The 15,851-nt window shown below is 42.1% G+C and overlaps 1 protein-coding gene across 1 annotated transcript in view; it reads right to left on the bottom strand.

Moving 5' to 3' along the window:
* The window catches only part of LOC125459018 (actin-binding protein WASF3-like), a 125,652-nt gene extending 110,564 nt beyond the window's left edge, over positions 1-15,088 (bottom strand). The window contains exon 1 of the mRNA XM_048544891.2: positions 14,925-15,088. The gene's annotated coding sequence lies outside the window, so the exon portion shown is untranslated. The remainder of the gene's footprint in view (positions 1-14,924) is intronic.
* Between the last annotated feature and the right edge of the window lie 763 nt (positions 15,089-15,851).

Below are 15,851 nucleotides of genomic sequence, written 5' to 3'. Positions count from 1 at the left end.
ATGCCACCCGAAGGTTGCAGGAACAGCAACTCATATTCTGCTTGGGAACCCTGCAGCCCAATGGTATCAATGTGGACTTCACCAGCTTCCAAATCTCCCCTTCCCCCACCGCATCCCAAAACCAGCCCAGTTCATCCCCTCCCCCGACTGCACCACACGACCAGCCCAGCTCTTCCCCTCCACCCACTGCATCCCAAAACCAGTCCAACCTGTCTCTGCTTCCCTAACCTGTTCTTCCTCTCACCCATCCCTTCCACCCACCCCAAGACGCACCTCCATCTCCTACCTACTAACCTCATCCCACCTCCTTGACCTGTCCGTCTTCCCTGGACTGACCTATCTCCTCCCTACCTCCCCACCTATACTCTCCTCTCCACCTATCTTCTTTTCTCTCCACCTTCGGTCCGCCTCCCCCTCTCTCCCTATTTATTCCAGAACCCTCACCCCAACCCCCTCTCTGATGAAGGGTCTAGGCCCGAAACGTCAGCTTTTGTGCTCCTGAGATGCTGCTGGACCTGCTGTGTTCATCCAGCCTCACGTTTTATTGCCCTGCTATATCTGCCTTGTTTTTAAGCTATGTTAGACAATGTTACCTCCAGTTTACTTGCCAAGTCAATTAACATGGGTTTTGATAGTCCCCCACGACTACCAGGGACATCTCTTTCTTATGCTGGAAATCCATCGCTGCTTCCAGTGTCATGTCTTAAATGCAGTACAGAACCTGGTGTTCTCCTTCATCCATGATATTTACTGATACCACACCCAAATCCTCATTGCAAATGGAGGCAATCTAACCCAATCCAACCTTGAAACAGACATCAATTTCAAGCCGACCGACTCCCTCAGCTACCTAGATTACAACTCCTCTCACCCACCTTCCTGTACGAGTGCAATCCCCAATTCATCTACCTCCGCCCCCAAGATGAGGCATTCCACTCCCAAACATCTCAGATGTCTTCGTTTCTCAAGGGCCACAATTTCCCCAACCTCTGTGGTTGAAAACACCCTTGAAAACATCTCTTCCATTTCCCACACCTCAGCCCTCACACTCCATCCCCGCAATAAAAACAAAGACAGAATTCCTCTTATCCTCACATATCACCCCAGGAACCTCGGCATTCAACACATCATTCTCTGCCACTTCCGCCACCTGCAATCTGACCCCACCCCACCCTTTTCTGCCTTCTGGAGGAACTTAAGGATAGCAAAGGTGATTCTTGATAGGAGTGAGAGAGACAGGGTAGTTGTCATGGGGGATTTCAACTTTCCAAATATTGACTGGGAACACTATAGTTCGAGTACGTTAGATGGGTCAGTTTTTGTCCAGTGTGTGCAGGAGGGCTTCCTGACACAGTATGTAGATAGGCCAACAAGGGGCGAAGCCACATTAGATTTGGTGCTGGGTAATGAGCCTGGACAGGTGTCAGATTTGGAAGTAGGTGAGCACTTTGGTGATAGCGATCACAATTCTGTTATGTTTATTTTAGTGATGGAAAGGGATAGGTGTATACCACTGGGCAAGAGTTACACCTGGGGGAAAGGCAATTACGATGAGATTAGGCAAGATTTAGGGAGCATAGGATGGGGAAAGAAACTGCAGGGGATGGGCACATTAGAAATGTGGAGCTTATTCAAGGAAAAGCTCCTGTGTGTCCTAGATAAGTATGTACCTGTCAGGCAGGGAGGAAGCTGTAGAGTGCAGGAGCCGTGGTTTACGAAGGAGGTGGAATCTCTGGTCAAGAGGAAGAAGAAGGCTTATGTTAGGATGAGATGTGAAGGCTCAGTTAGGGCACTTGAGGGCTACGAGATAGCCAGGAAAGACCTACAGAGAGAGCTCAGAAGAGCCAGGAGGAGACATGAGAATTTGTTGGCGGATAGGATCAGGGTAAACCCTAAGGCTTTCTATAGGTATTTAAGGAATAAAAGAATGACGAAAGTAAGATTAGGCCCAATCAAGGATCGTAGAGTGTGGAGTCAGATGAGAGAGGGGAAGCGCTAAATGAATATTTTTCAACAGTATTCACTCTAGAAACGACAATGTTTTCGAGGAGAATACTGAGATACAGGCTACTAGACTAGGTGGGATTGAGGTTCACAAGGAAGAGGTATTAGAAATCCTTCAGAGGGTGACGATAGATAAGTCCCCAATGGCCAGATGGGATTTATCCTCAGGTGCTCTGGGAAGCCAGGGAGGAGATTGCCGAGCCTTTGGCATTGATCTTTAACTCGTCATTGTCTACAGGAATAGTGCCAGATGACTGGAGGATAGCAAATGTGGTTCCCCTGTTCAAGAAGGGGAGTAGAGACAACCCTGGTAATTATAGACCAGTGAGCCTTAGCTCAGTTATTGGTAAAATGTTGGAAAAGGTTATAAGGGATAGGATTTATAATCATCTAGAAAAGAATAAATTGATTAGGGATAGTCAGCACAGTTTTGTGAAGGGAAGGTCGTACCTCACAAACCTTATTGAGTTCTTTGAGAAGGTGACCAAACAGGTAGATGAGAGTAAACCGGTTGATGTGGTGTATATGGATTTAGCAAGGCGTTCGATAAGGTTCCCCACAATAGGCTATTGTACAAAATGCAGAGGAATGGAATTGTGGGAGATATAGCAGTTTGGATTGGAAATTGGCTTGCTGAAGAAGACAGAGGGTGGTAGTTGATGGGAAATGTTCATCCTGGAGACCAGTTACTAGTGGTGTACCGCAAGGGTCGGGGTTGGGTCCACTGCTGTTTGTCATTTTTATAAATGACCTGGATGAGGGCGTAGAAGGATGGGTTAGTAAATTTGCAGACGACACTACGGTCGGTGGAGTTGTGGACAGTGACGAAGGATGCTGTAGGTTGCAGAGAGACATAGAAAAGCTGCAGAGCTGGGCTGAGAGGTGGCAAATGGAGTTTAATGCAGACAAGTGTGAGGTGATGCACTTTGGTAGGAGTAACCAGAAGGCAAAGTACTGGGCTAATGGTAAGATTCTTAGTAGTATAGATGAGCAGAGAGATCTTGGTGTACATGTACACAGATCCTTGAAAGTTGCCACCCAGGTTGACAGGACTGTTAAGAAGGCATACAGTGTTTTAGCTTTTATTAATAGAGGGATCGAGTTCCGGAACCAAGAGGTTATGGTGAAGCTGTACAAAATTCTGGTGCGGCTGCACTTGGAGTATTGTGTACAGTTCTGGTCACCGCATTATAAGAAGGATGTGGAAGCTTTGGAAAGGGTGCAGAGGAGATTTACTAGGATGTTGCCTGGTATGGAGGGAAGGTCTTACGAAGAAAGGCTGAGGGACTTGAGGCTGTTTTCATTAGCAAGAAGAAGGTTGAGAGGTGACTTAATTGAAACATATAAAATAATCAGAGGGTTAGATAGGGTGGATGGGGAGAGCCTTTTTCCTAGGATGGTGACGGCATCACGAGGGGGCATAGCTTTAAATTGAGGGGTGAAAGATATAGGACAAATGTCAGAGGTGGTTTCTTTACTCAGAGAGTAGTAAGGGAATGGAACGTTTTGCCTGCAACGGTAGTAGGTTCGCCAACTTTAGGTACATTTAAGTCGTCATTGGATAAGCATATGGACGTACATGGAATAGTGTAGGTTAGATGGGCTTCAGATCGGTATGACAGGTCGGCACAACATCGAGGGCCGAAGGGCCTGTACTGTGCTGTAATGTTCTATATAACTGCTCTCTCCGCAACTCCCTCATCTGCTCCACGCTATCATCTAACCCCACCTCCCCTGGCACCTTTCACTGCAACCACTGGAGGTGCTACAGCTGCCCCCACACCTTCCCCCTCACCCCATCCCACATCTCAAAAATACCTTCCACATTAAACAACGTTCACCTGCACATCTGCTAATGTGGTCTATTGTATCCGCTGTTCCCGATGTCGCCTCCTCTACAGCAGGGAGACCAAGCGGAAGCTCGGAGACCACTTTGTTGAGCATCTACGCTCTGTTCGTGACAAACGACACACCTCCCAGTCACGAACCACTTCAACTCCCTCTCCCACTCCCTGGATGACATGTCCATCCTGGGCCGCCTCCAATGTCACAACAATGCTACCCGGAAACTGGTGGAACAGCACCTCATATTCCGCCTTGGAAGCTTACAACCCAATGGTCTCAATGTGGACTTTACTAGCTTCACAATCTCCCCACCCCTGACCTCATCTCAAGACCAGCACCCCCTTCTCATCTCTGCCTTCCTGACCTGTCCAACTTCTCTCCCACCTATCCACCCCTCCCTCCTCACCAACCATCCCCATCCCAACTTCCTACCGACACTCACCTTTACTAGCTTCATCCCCACCCCCTTGACCTGTCCGTCTTCTCTCTCACCTATCTGCTCCACTATCCACCTTCTATCACCATCCTTCCCTCTCTCTGTTTATTTCAGAGCCCCTTTCCCCTGCCCATTTCTGAAGGGTCCAGACCCGAAATGGCAACTTTCCTGCTCCTCTGATGCTGCCTGGCCTGCTGTGTTCTCCCAGCTCCACACTTTGTTATCCCAACCCAATCCAATCTTGGCAAGACGCAAACTTCTTACAAGTCACTGTAATATCTCTGGAAATTAAGATCCATTATTCCTAGAGTTGCCACAGAAATTAAAGCTTTTAAAAAGAAGCATGCAAAATTCCCAAACCACCTGATGCAACATACTGGTCTGACTTGACTTGCATACCTCAAAATGGAGCTTCAGTGCAACCAGTACATACGTTTTTGAGCATTACAACATTTTTACTTAGTTTTCCCTAGAGAAAAAAAAAATCATCTATATTCCTAGGACTTCCACATCCTTTACCTGGCTTCTTGCAGGCACCAAAGATTCCACCTAAACCACTCTATATCCTAACTCACTTCATTTTGTCCAAGAAGTTCAACCATTAAACTCTTTAGATACGTTAATTTTAGCTTCCCCAATGACGTACATGTTGTTAAAACCCAAGATTGAAGGTTTCAAATTGTAACTTAATTTGCTTCCATCTATTATTTTCACTTTGTAGTTAAATATGCAATGGCTCTCACCTTTCACCTAGCTTTATTAGCTACAAAATATCTGTAAAGAATACACTTCCCTTTAATTTAGAATTCTTGAAATGCTTCTGCATTCTTCTACATTCCAGCTTCGGATGTTTTTCCATCATTTGCTGTTTCTCTGAAACAAGTTGAAAATGGAAACAAACTTGGGTTGTAACAATATGTATATCATTGGAGAAGCGAAAATTAACGTATCTAAAGATAACTATGGTTGAATTTCTTGGACAAAATGAGAGAAATTAGGATATGGAACGTAATGGTTTTAGGTGGAATCTTCGATGCCTGCGGGAAGGGCAGCATGATGGTTAGTACTGCTGCCTCACAGCGCCAAGGATCCAGGTTTAATTCCACCCTGTGTGTGGAGTTTTGCACATTCTCCCCCTGTCTGTGTGGGTTTCCTTTGGGTACTCTGTAGGGATTCTATGATAAACATTCTATTTTTCATTTATTTCTCCCTTACAGCACTTTCAATTTGCTACTTTACGAAGAGAATCTAGTTTTTATTCCATCTTTATAGAGACTCAGCAGCGGAGAAAAAGTTTAAAACTCATCTAGAACTGAACAGTGCTGATGTGAGTGGAAACGATGAACTGCACTGGATCAAAAAAAATGCTAATAACTTAGTGAAGGGAGAAAAATACAATAGTCATAAGGCCCAAAGATATGCTTGTAACAGTAATTTTTATTTAATTAGGTGGTCGTGGGTTTGAATCAAACATTTGTCTTCTATGTATGATTGCTGGCATTTTGTTCCCTAGTGTAAATTCACAAAAAAATAAACAGAATTCAATATTGTAGAGTAGTATACAATAAAATCATCTGCTAGAAGCATTTGTAGTCCAAGTTCTATGTCAGGAAAAGCGCCACTCTGCGCTGCCACACCTTCTCATCCACAACAAATAATTCATGTGGGCCATGTAAGAGGAAAGCAAACTCAAAGCAAAAATCAGGTGACTAAAAAGACAAAAAGGCGCTTAGTAGGGTGAAACAAAGGGCATAACACCCCAAATCAACTTTAACTTAACTGCTATCATCAGGAAGGATGCAGATTTGGAAGAGTCATGACATCACTGCCTTATCAGATATGTCTGTTAAATTTTAGTTCATATCTGATTAACTCAAGTTTTTTTTGTAGATACCTTTGCAATAACTTTGGCACTGTCAGAGATAAAAAAAACAAGGGGCTGAATCACAATGCTACAATCCCCAACTGGAAACTATGCTCAGAGAGAGTGGAGTAAGATTTTACAAACACAAATGTGATAATAACTAAATAACCTGTTTTAAATAGCATTGGTTGAGAGATAAATATTGGCCATGGCATCAGGGAGAACTTTGTTCTTCTTCAAACAGTGCCAAGAATCTTTTACATCCACCTGAGAGGGCTTAGAATTAATGTCTCATCTGAAAGAAAGACAGTATCTTGAATGACGCAGCACTGCCTCAGCAATGCAATGGAGTGTCAACGCAAAATTTGGCCTCAAGCCCTGCTAATTCAGAGGTGACAATATGACCAACAGTGCCACAGATGACACTATACAAACAAGCTCACCTCAAAGTGTGCTGCAGACTTCATATTATCACATTCAAATATAATTAATGCACTGCATCAGCTATAAGTTGTACTTGATTGGGGTCACCACCCAAGGGATCTTCGTTGAAAGGAATACTAAACTAACAGATGACTCAAAGCTTTGATTTTTCTGTTTACATCTGATTGCAACGATAGCAAATTTCTTCAAGTACTTGTTGAAATAAGTCCACAGAGGCTGGTCTTCCACGACTCTTTATTTACACATGGAGAGTGCTTGACATTGATCCAGCTCCCTCAGAGCCAGCTCTCAGCACGAACAGAACCTCTAACACTCCTGTTTATACCTGTCAGCCATTGTTATTTAGCCCATTGTTTTTAATCATTGACAACACCAAAGTTATTGCAAAGGTACTTACAAAAACTTGAGTTAATTATTTACGTCTACTAAATTTCAGTGCATAACTGAAAAGGTAAGTGATGTCATGACTCTTGCAAATATATCAATCAGAGATGACCCTGGAGGTGTTCATCCAGTATCCAGCAGTGATCTTTGCTCGGGGCAATCACTCCTGCTCCCCAGAATAATATGCCGTACTCTACTATGATTTGGTCTCTCCGGAACCAAATCAGGCAACTCATATTCTATGATGGCCACCTGGCTGACCTCGTTACAGTCACTAGAACCTTCCCCTCTGAATCAGAGGACATAGGCCAGTTCTTTTTTTGTCGCTCCTCCTGGGGCAGTTTAGCACTGGGTCAAGTTCCTCCAACTCCGCCTCTGATACGGCAACATATTACACTCAGAGGCTCACCTCTTGCACACACAGCATTCATTCTTTTCCTCAAAACCATAGAAGCAGCGACATCCACTGTGTCCATTTCAGATTCTAAGGGATCATCAACAATTGAAGAAGAGGAAGAACACATGGGTCCCAGAACAGTCAGAAAACCATTCGAGGAGCCAGGCATGTTTTGCTCCTGCATCATTTACATTTTTGCAGCTTACGTAAGGTCCACATGTTTGTGTAGGACCATCGCACGTACCTGAACTTTATATGTCACTGGACCTGACCTCATGTCACCCATGTCTCTGACCCATGCAGGGCCATTCCCATGGTTCCTACACCAAATATTGTCCCCTGAAGTAAACTGTCTCTCTCACTTGGCAAGAGTCTTGCGTCCAGCAGTGTCATTCCTGATGCTGTTTCATCATCCCCGACCGGGTCTGGGCAGATCATATTTAACCTGGTGCGGAGTCTTCTCCCTATTAGCAACTCTGTTGGGACTACACCTGTGGTTGCATGAGGAGTGGTCCTATAATCAAACGGAAAATTGAACTGTTTGGTATATAATGAAGATGTAGGCTGAGTCTTTAATCCTGCCAAAGTTTAGATTGCTCTTTCTGCCAAACCATTGGATGATGGATGGGATGGACCTGTCCTCATATGACAAAGACCACTCAACTTTAGAAAATACTCAAACTCCCCCACTGGCAGACGATGGCCCATTATCTGTGACCAACTCTTCTGGGAGACAGTGTATTTCAAAAAATGGGCGCAGTTTTTCAATTATAGCCCCCATGTTTGACGAATGAACTCTGTGCACATCCAGCCATTTTGGGCGGGTATCCAGAATGCCTAAGAACATTGAGCCCATGAAAGGACCTGAAAGTCGATGTGTTACTGAGTCCAGGATTTACCCAGCCAATCCCACAAATTTGGGGAAGCTGGTCCTTGTTGACACTCTGGGCACTGCCCCATCAACAGACTATATCAGCCTCCAGTTCTGGCCACCAGAGATAATTTCTCACCAATATCTTCACTTTGGAAACCTCTGGACGATGCTGGAAGAGTTCGTCCAGTATCTAGCAATGATATTTGATCGGAATAATCACTCTTGCTCCCCAGAATAAAACGTTGACCTCTACCATGATCTGGTCTCTCTGGGTCCAAAAGGTTTCAATTCTGGTTGTGATGGCCTATTGCTTTCTCCCATTGACACCAGCTGTTTCACTTTTGCTAGGTCCAGGTCTTCCTGCATCCGAAGTCTGGCATTGTCAGTTGTAACTGGAAAAGTGTCCAAAAAATTTAAAAACATTACAGATTCTTCCAGTGGCAGTACCACCAGTGGTGTATTTGCCATTGGAATTAACTGTGCCAAACCAGATGTGGGTGAACTTTTCAGGGTGTGCACTCTCCTGGATACCAGCCCAAGAGTTCTCTTATTCACTTTAGGTCTAATGGGGGTCTTTTGCAGTCTTAAATCCACATAGCAGCAGGAACTCCAATGGCTTGCCGGCCCATGTCTTGAAGAAAATTTCAACCATTTGACCAAGGCTTGGCTTTGTTTATGGGTTTTCCTCTTGGCTGACCTAGAGTCCCTCTGTTCAGGACGTGGCCTGAGTGAGGCTATGCAATTACCTTCACCCAAGCTCAATCGAACTGGCAAGTGTGTCCATTACCACTGGAATACCTTGCAATTCATTTGCTCCACTCACCATATTTAGTGCCTGTTTGAAGTTCAGTTGGGCTTCAGCTATTAGGTCCTTTTGCATGGTTACATTAATAATCCCACACAAAACAGTCTCTCAGCATCTCATTAAGGGTTAAATCAAACTACATGCCTCTCCCAGGCATCTTGATCTAGTCAAAAGCCCCCATCCAGATTCCCCTGATTCTTGAATTGCTGAGTAAAATAACCAGCGTCTCAGAATTAGAGGAGGCTTAGGTTCACAATATTCCTTAACTATATCCATCAACTCTTGAAAGGTTTTAGTGTCTGGTGTCTCACGGAAAATTAGATTCCTAATAACCCAAAATAAAGCAAGTTCACAAGCTGTCAATAGAATTACTTGTTGCTTTTCGTCTGTCCCAATATCTTTTGCCAGGAGAAAATAACACATTTTTCCCCACATATTGGGCCCAGTCTTTGACAACAGGATCAAATGAGTCAAGCTTCCCCAACTAACAGCATGTTGCCAGAAATGCTTACCCCAACTCAAAGATGGCCATTGTGAACAAATTTCTTCAGGAGCATGCTTTTTTTCTCATCACCACTTAAATAACTCCAGACAGGCCAGTATCCCATCACCAAGTCACCCTTTATTTACACATGAAGAGTCCTTAACACTGATCCAGCTTCGTCAGCCAGAGGACAGAACGTTGGACACCCCTGTTTATATGTCGGCCAGGACTCCCCAATTAGACCAGATTGACAGCCCCAGTCAGAGAACTCATACTTTATGCTCCACCTGACTGACCTCGTTACAATCAGTTCACGTCAGTTGTTTATTAACAGGTAAATGAGAGAGTCAGAAATGCAAATTATCATCAGTAAGATTGCGTCCACATGCATTTTTTTTTCCTTTGGTTCTCAACAAAAGAAATTATTACAAGGCGAACCAGCTGTATGTGTGTCTCAAAGAAATCAAATAAAACAATAAGAAAAGCCTTGACATTTTCATAATCATTGACAGAATAGAAATCAACAGAATATATTTCATAACACCTACAACTAAGATTAATAGCCAACACTTTACCAGTTGGGATCTCATTATACTTTACCGCATGATTAGTAATTTACCCTGTTGGTGCACTAGGAGCGCATTGCTAAATGACTATTAAGTCCTTGCAATCAATTCTTCAAAACCAAAGATATATGCATTTGTAGTTCTCATTTCCAGTATTTGTGGGTAAATGAATTCTGTATCACTGAGAACAGTTACATTGAATTGCCTTGAAATATCAAAAAAAAAGACAATTTCAGATACCTGCAAATTTATGAGTAGAGCCTGAAGTTCCATCATCCGCACATACTAAACCAAGAAATGGAAGCTTGAACACCTCAGCTGTAAAACATTTAATCTACAGTGAATTAGTATTTGCCTACCATAAGTCTTACCCACCTCTGAAATTGTATTATATAAATGTTTATATCTGTGTTCTCCACTTCCGCAGCTTGAAGCTTTGCTCTTTTTGCTGTATCAAAACATTCAAAAATTTCATTAATTTACAGCAGTTGGAAGGCAATATTTAATCTACTGTTGTTATAAGGCAATTTTTAATGCAATCTTCTAATTTTTAACAGAAAAAAAAGTTAACTACTTTATTGTCTCAAAATCATATTGTACAAGATGGACTCTCCAATATTTCTTCACCACTATCATTAGTTTTGTCATCAAGATAATTTAATGGATAATTTATGGTACCAAGTCTTACTACCAAATACTCCCAAATTAGGTATAAGAGAAACAGATGTGGGATTATGAGAATCAGCAGAGCATTGGGATTAATTTTATATTTTCCAGTCAAAAAAGTGACACACAACAGCTTGAAAGAGTTCTTTCTGTGTTGTGAACTTTTCTGGTTTTATAGTCATGGGCAAAATTTCAATAAAATTTAAATAACAAAATGTAAAAGACTGTTTTCCTCAGATGTCACATTATTCACCAATGCGCTGAAATGCTTAACAAGCAAGGCCAATTGATCACGGTTCAAATCATTCATCAAAAACTATCACAGCAGAAATTTAAACAATCAACAAAATAACTCACCACTCAAACAAATCATTAAACATTAAACAGAGGCTTGGGGACCACTTTGCAGAACACCTACGCTCGGTTCGCAATAAACAACTCCCCCTCCCATTCCTTAGACGACATGTCAATCATGGGCCTCCTGCAGTGCCATAATGATGCCACCCGAAGGTTGCAGGAACAGCAACTCATATTCCACTTGGGAACCCTGCAGCCCAATGGTATCGATGTGGATTTCACCAGTTTCAAAATCACCCCTCCCCCTACTGCATCCCAAATCCAGCCCAGCTCATCCCCGCCTGCCTAACCTGTTCTTCCTCTCACCTATCCCCTCCTCCCACCTCAAGCCACACCTCCATTTCCTAGCTACTAACTTCATCCCGCACCCTTGACCTGTCTGTCCTCCCCGGACTGACCTATCCCCTCCCTACCTCCCCACCCATACTCTCCTCTCCACCTTGGGTCCGCCTCCCTCTCTCTCCCTATTTATTTCAGAATCCTCTCCCCATCCCCTTTTTCTGATGAAGGGTCTAGGCCCGAAACTTCAGCTTTTGTGCTCCTAAGGTGCTGCTTGGCCTGCTGTGTTCATTCAGCTCCACACTTTGTTATCTCATTAAACAAATATAATCTTGTTGCCAAGATATGTTACACATTGGGAAAAAGGTACTGATGAGATATTCTACAGTTTCATAAAATCCCTTTTCTTGCTCAGTATCTTTAGAACCCAAAATATTGTTTTATCATCCTCTTTTTATCTCTAATCAACATCTTGATTTCTTTTCCAGCCTATAAAGTGTTCTGGGATTGGAATGAGAGGAGCTACTAAATTAAGTTTTGTGTGTTTATACTAGTTAAAAGAGTAACTGGCATAGTAGATGATAAATTACCCAATAAAACCTGAGTATATTAAGAATAGCATCACTATGTATCACAAGTTAAGTAGTTTTGTAGTTTCTTTTTTTTAAATCAACCTGGTCAGATTTGTTATGATATATTCCACAGCAGGTAGAACTCGAACCCAAAACTTCTAGCAGGCAGGGACATTACCACCATGCCGCAAGATAATTTATTATCATACTAATCAATAAAATAATCATTAATGTTCAACTAACCTAGCAAATTGTCTGCTGAACTGCAATTTAACATCTCATGCTTGTCTGTCACAGCAATATCAACGATGAGAAAAGGCAATTTATCAAATAAAGTCTACTGAAGCAATTTCATTCTCAAGCAGTCACTATTTGCACAGTTAAACAACAAAAATGTACTAATTTTAGATGACGTTTGCCTACAGCATAAACGTTTCTTCATAAGTTTAGGTTGGAGATAGTACAATTCAGAAATGATTGGCTTTTTGATGTTGCTCCAGGGCTTTACTCAGTACCCAACAATATATATTTATACATCTTTAATGTAATGAAATATCCAAAGCATTTTACAGGCACATGATATAAAGTGCAACACAAAGCGACATAAGAAAATAATGAGACCAAGTGGCCAAATGTTGGTCCAAGGAGGCAAGTTTTAAGGAAAGAAAGCAAGGTAGAAAGGCAAAAATACGTAATAAGTTATTCTTGAGCTTAAAGAGTAAGCAATCGAAGGCATGATCACCATGGTGGAGAAGAGTGCGCATGGGAAACCAGAAAAAGGAATGCCATATCAGAAGGTTGTGTGGGCGGAGGAAGTTATAGAAACAGAACGGGGCACGGCCAGGGAGGATTTGAAAACATGGATTAGAATTTTGAAACCAAGCAGTTTGCCTGAAACCAATGTAGGTCAATGTTAACACATTGGCTGAATTTTGGATAACATCAAGCAGGAATGTATTGGGATGGTCAGGTCTAGAGGTAGCATCGCCATGAATGATCAGTATAAGACTCTTATCTTGTGAGGCCGAGCATTACATGCTGTGGTTTAAAAATCTGCCAAATCAAAGCTTACCACTGCCAACAATATCTATTTAAATTGACAGAACTTAATCAGTTACTTGATATTGTAAATAGAAATGCCGATGAAATAAGCATAGTTCAATTGCCGAGGCGGAAAGGAAAGGGGTCTGGCTGATGAACAAACACCTCTTAAGTTGTTACAAGCTATGACTTGTAACATCTGAGCCCTCCTACTAGTTTACTGCTTTGCAGTTCACTGACAATTACACATTGAATTTGAGAGGGCAGTGATCCCTGATTCCAATGAACATTATTACTACACTAGAAGCTAAAAAAATCACTGTAACAATAGCTCTATTCTGCTCTGTCTCCAAATACAGGGTATTACATATTCATATGTACACAAAATATTATATAACTGTATAAGCAAAAATGTGAAAACCAACTGATAACTCAGCAAGTCTATGATTTTAGGCCAGTGTCAATGTGTATAGTTGCAGCTCTGTTTCTTGCCACTCAGCAGCCTGACCTAGTTTCCATGACAGCAGGCATGGAGACTGCACCAATAAGTCTACTACCATAAGTCACTGCACTTCAATCAGTGTGATGGTAAAGGATAAGAAAATAAAAATGAAGGTGCACTTTCCCCACATGTATAAAAAATCAAGGAAAATTTAACATATTTTCTGTGAAACAAGCCTTTAGAAGACTAGGGAATACAAACACTACATTAAAAAGCAACACAATTCATTAAGCAGTGAATTTTCTGCCAAAAATATTTAACTGTATTTAATATAAAAAAACTAGTGCTGTACTATTTTACATTATATACATTCACTTTTTGCTCAGTGTATTTCAGTAATCAAGTGAACAAGGTTCAGATACAAAAACTTTGAACTATTTCTTTCATCGGGGTTGGGGGAGAGGTTGTCATGTCTCACTCCTCTGTATACCATGAGTACTGCATAACATGACCATCTTTGCCAAGCCAAAATAGGTGCAGGGAAAAAAAAAGGACATATGCAAAGTACAGAGCACAACTCCAAAACTGATGAGTTGGTCTTCTGCCAACTGAAAACAAATTAAAACCTTAATTTCTAATTTCTCCATGCCAGAAGATGAAATAGTAGGCAAGAACTAATTTATTCACTCAGCCACAGAACGCACAATTTTAAGAATTAGATTTCTGATGTTCATTATTAACCTTAGCGAATCCCAGAAACAGCATGCAAAAATAGAACAGACTCGATCAAAACCAAACCAATGGCTACCTTTGTAGTACATCATGTTATGTCAGCCCAACATTTCCTAAATTAGTTTAGATAACTATGAATCTTAACACAAGTTCAGATGGTATCCACCAGAATCCATGATTACAACGAGGAAAATTTGAATAAATCAACATAAATGTATTATCACATCATTCCGCCCACTCCATCAACTTACATTAAGAAACAAATGCTGAAGCATCTTCATTTAAACCGTAACAGCCACAGGCTGCGTACAAAGCAGGATTCAAATGATTTTTAAAAAGCTTCAAAGTTAGTGAAATACAGAAGGTAATAAATTACTGAATGTATGTCTAACAGTTAAGGTGTTCAGCTGCTAACCTGAAATCCGAACTGTGCAGTTCAAATTCTGGCACCACGTTGGTTGAAACCAATAAATATTAAGTACCAGCCTAGAACACCAGCGTTGATCGCGATCTGCCTTTTGCTTTCACTATGCACAGCGAATTGAAGCTATATTCAGCTTCTCGGCGTCATATCGCTTCTACCTTTCTCTCTAAATGCTATCTTTCCATGCTTTCGGAAACAGTCGCAATGGTGGGGTTTGGTTTTATTAATTCTTGCAGCCTTGGCGCAGATGGTTGCAGCCATTGTGATCTGTGTTCTAACAGACAACAGGCGAAATTTTTTTCTTTTACCTGGTGCGCTTACTGCTTCAATGGTCTGGTGAAGATTTAAAGACGGGTTAAACCGCCGACACTTGGATCGCTGAGGATGCTTTTCCCCCCGGCACCTTCATCTTTCCTGAAGATGCTGGCAGAGGAAATGAACCTGCAGCCGTTGCATCTGGGTCCTGGTGAGAGCCACTCAACGCCTGCAATGGGCAGCGCGCATGCGGCTCACATACTGGGACAACCACCCCCACACTTTCTCTCTCTCTCTCGCTCGCACACAATTAAAAGGGCAATGCAGCTCTCCAGTCGGAAAACCTGGTGGATGCAACAACTACATCAATTTGTATGGTTCTTGGTTATTTTCGCTGGTATCATTCTGTGAAATAAAATGGAAGCAATAACATTGTGTTCAACCAGTGATTAGGGAAAAAAAACCTAAATTTCTTTTATGTATGTGCAGGCCATAAGCCATACAAAATGGGAACATGATTATGCTGTTTGGACACTCAAGCTAGCTCTGACGTTCAACAGGATCAGGGCTGACCGATAGTCCACACATCCATTTTCCTGCCCTTTCTTGTAAACCTTGATTCTTCTACTTACCAAGAGTCAATCTCAATGTTAAATATACACAGGGAATATGCCCTCACAGCTCTGTCACAAGGAGTTCCAAAGGTTCACAACACTCAGAGAAAATAAAATGCTCATGATCAGTTTAAATTGGACCTGTAAGCCTAGACTCTCCTATGAGGGGAAACATTCTCTCAGCATTTACTTTGTCAAGCTCCTTCAGAATCCTATATGTTTCAATGATGTCACCAATCATTCTTCTAAACTCCAGTGAGCAAGAGTCCCAACCTGTTTAGCCTTTGCTCATAAGACAATCCCTCCATAGCATCCCTCATCCTAATGAACTTCCTCTGGACTTTGTCTAATGAAATGATGTATTTC

The sequence above is a fragment of the Stegostoma tigrinum genome, chromosome 15 (assembly GCF_030684315.1).
Source record: "Stegostoma tigrinum isolate sSteTig4 chromosome 15, sSteTig4.hap1, whole genome shotgun sequence".
In the NCBI taxonomy this organism is placed as follows: Eukaryota; Metazoa; Chordata; class Chondrichthyes; order Orectolobiformes; family Stegostomatidae; genus Stegostoma; species Stegostoma tigrinum.
Note: the sequence above shows the minus strand (reverse complement) of the source record. Positions and strands in the feature narration are given on the sequence as shown.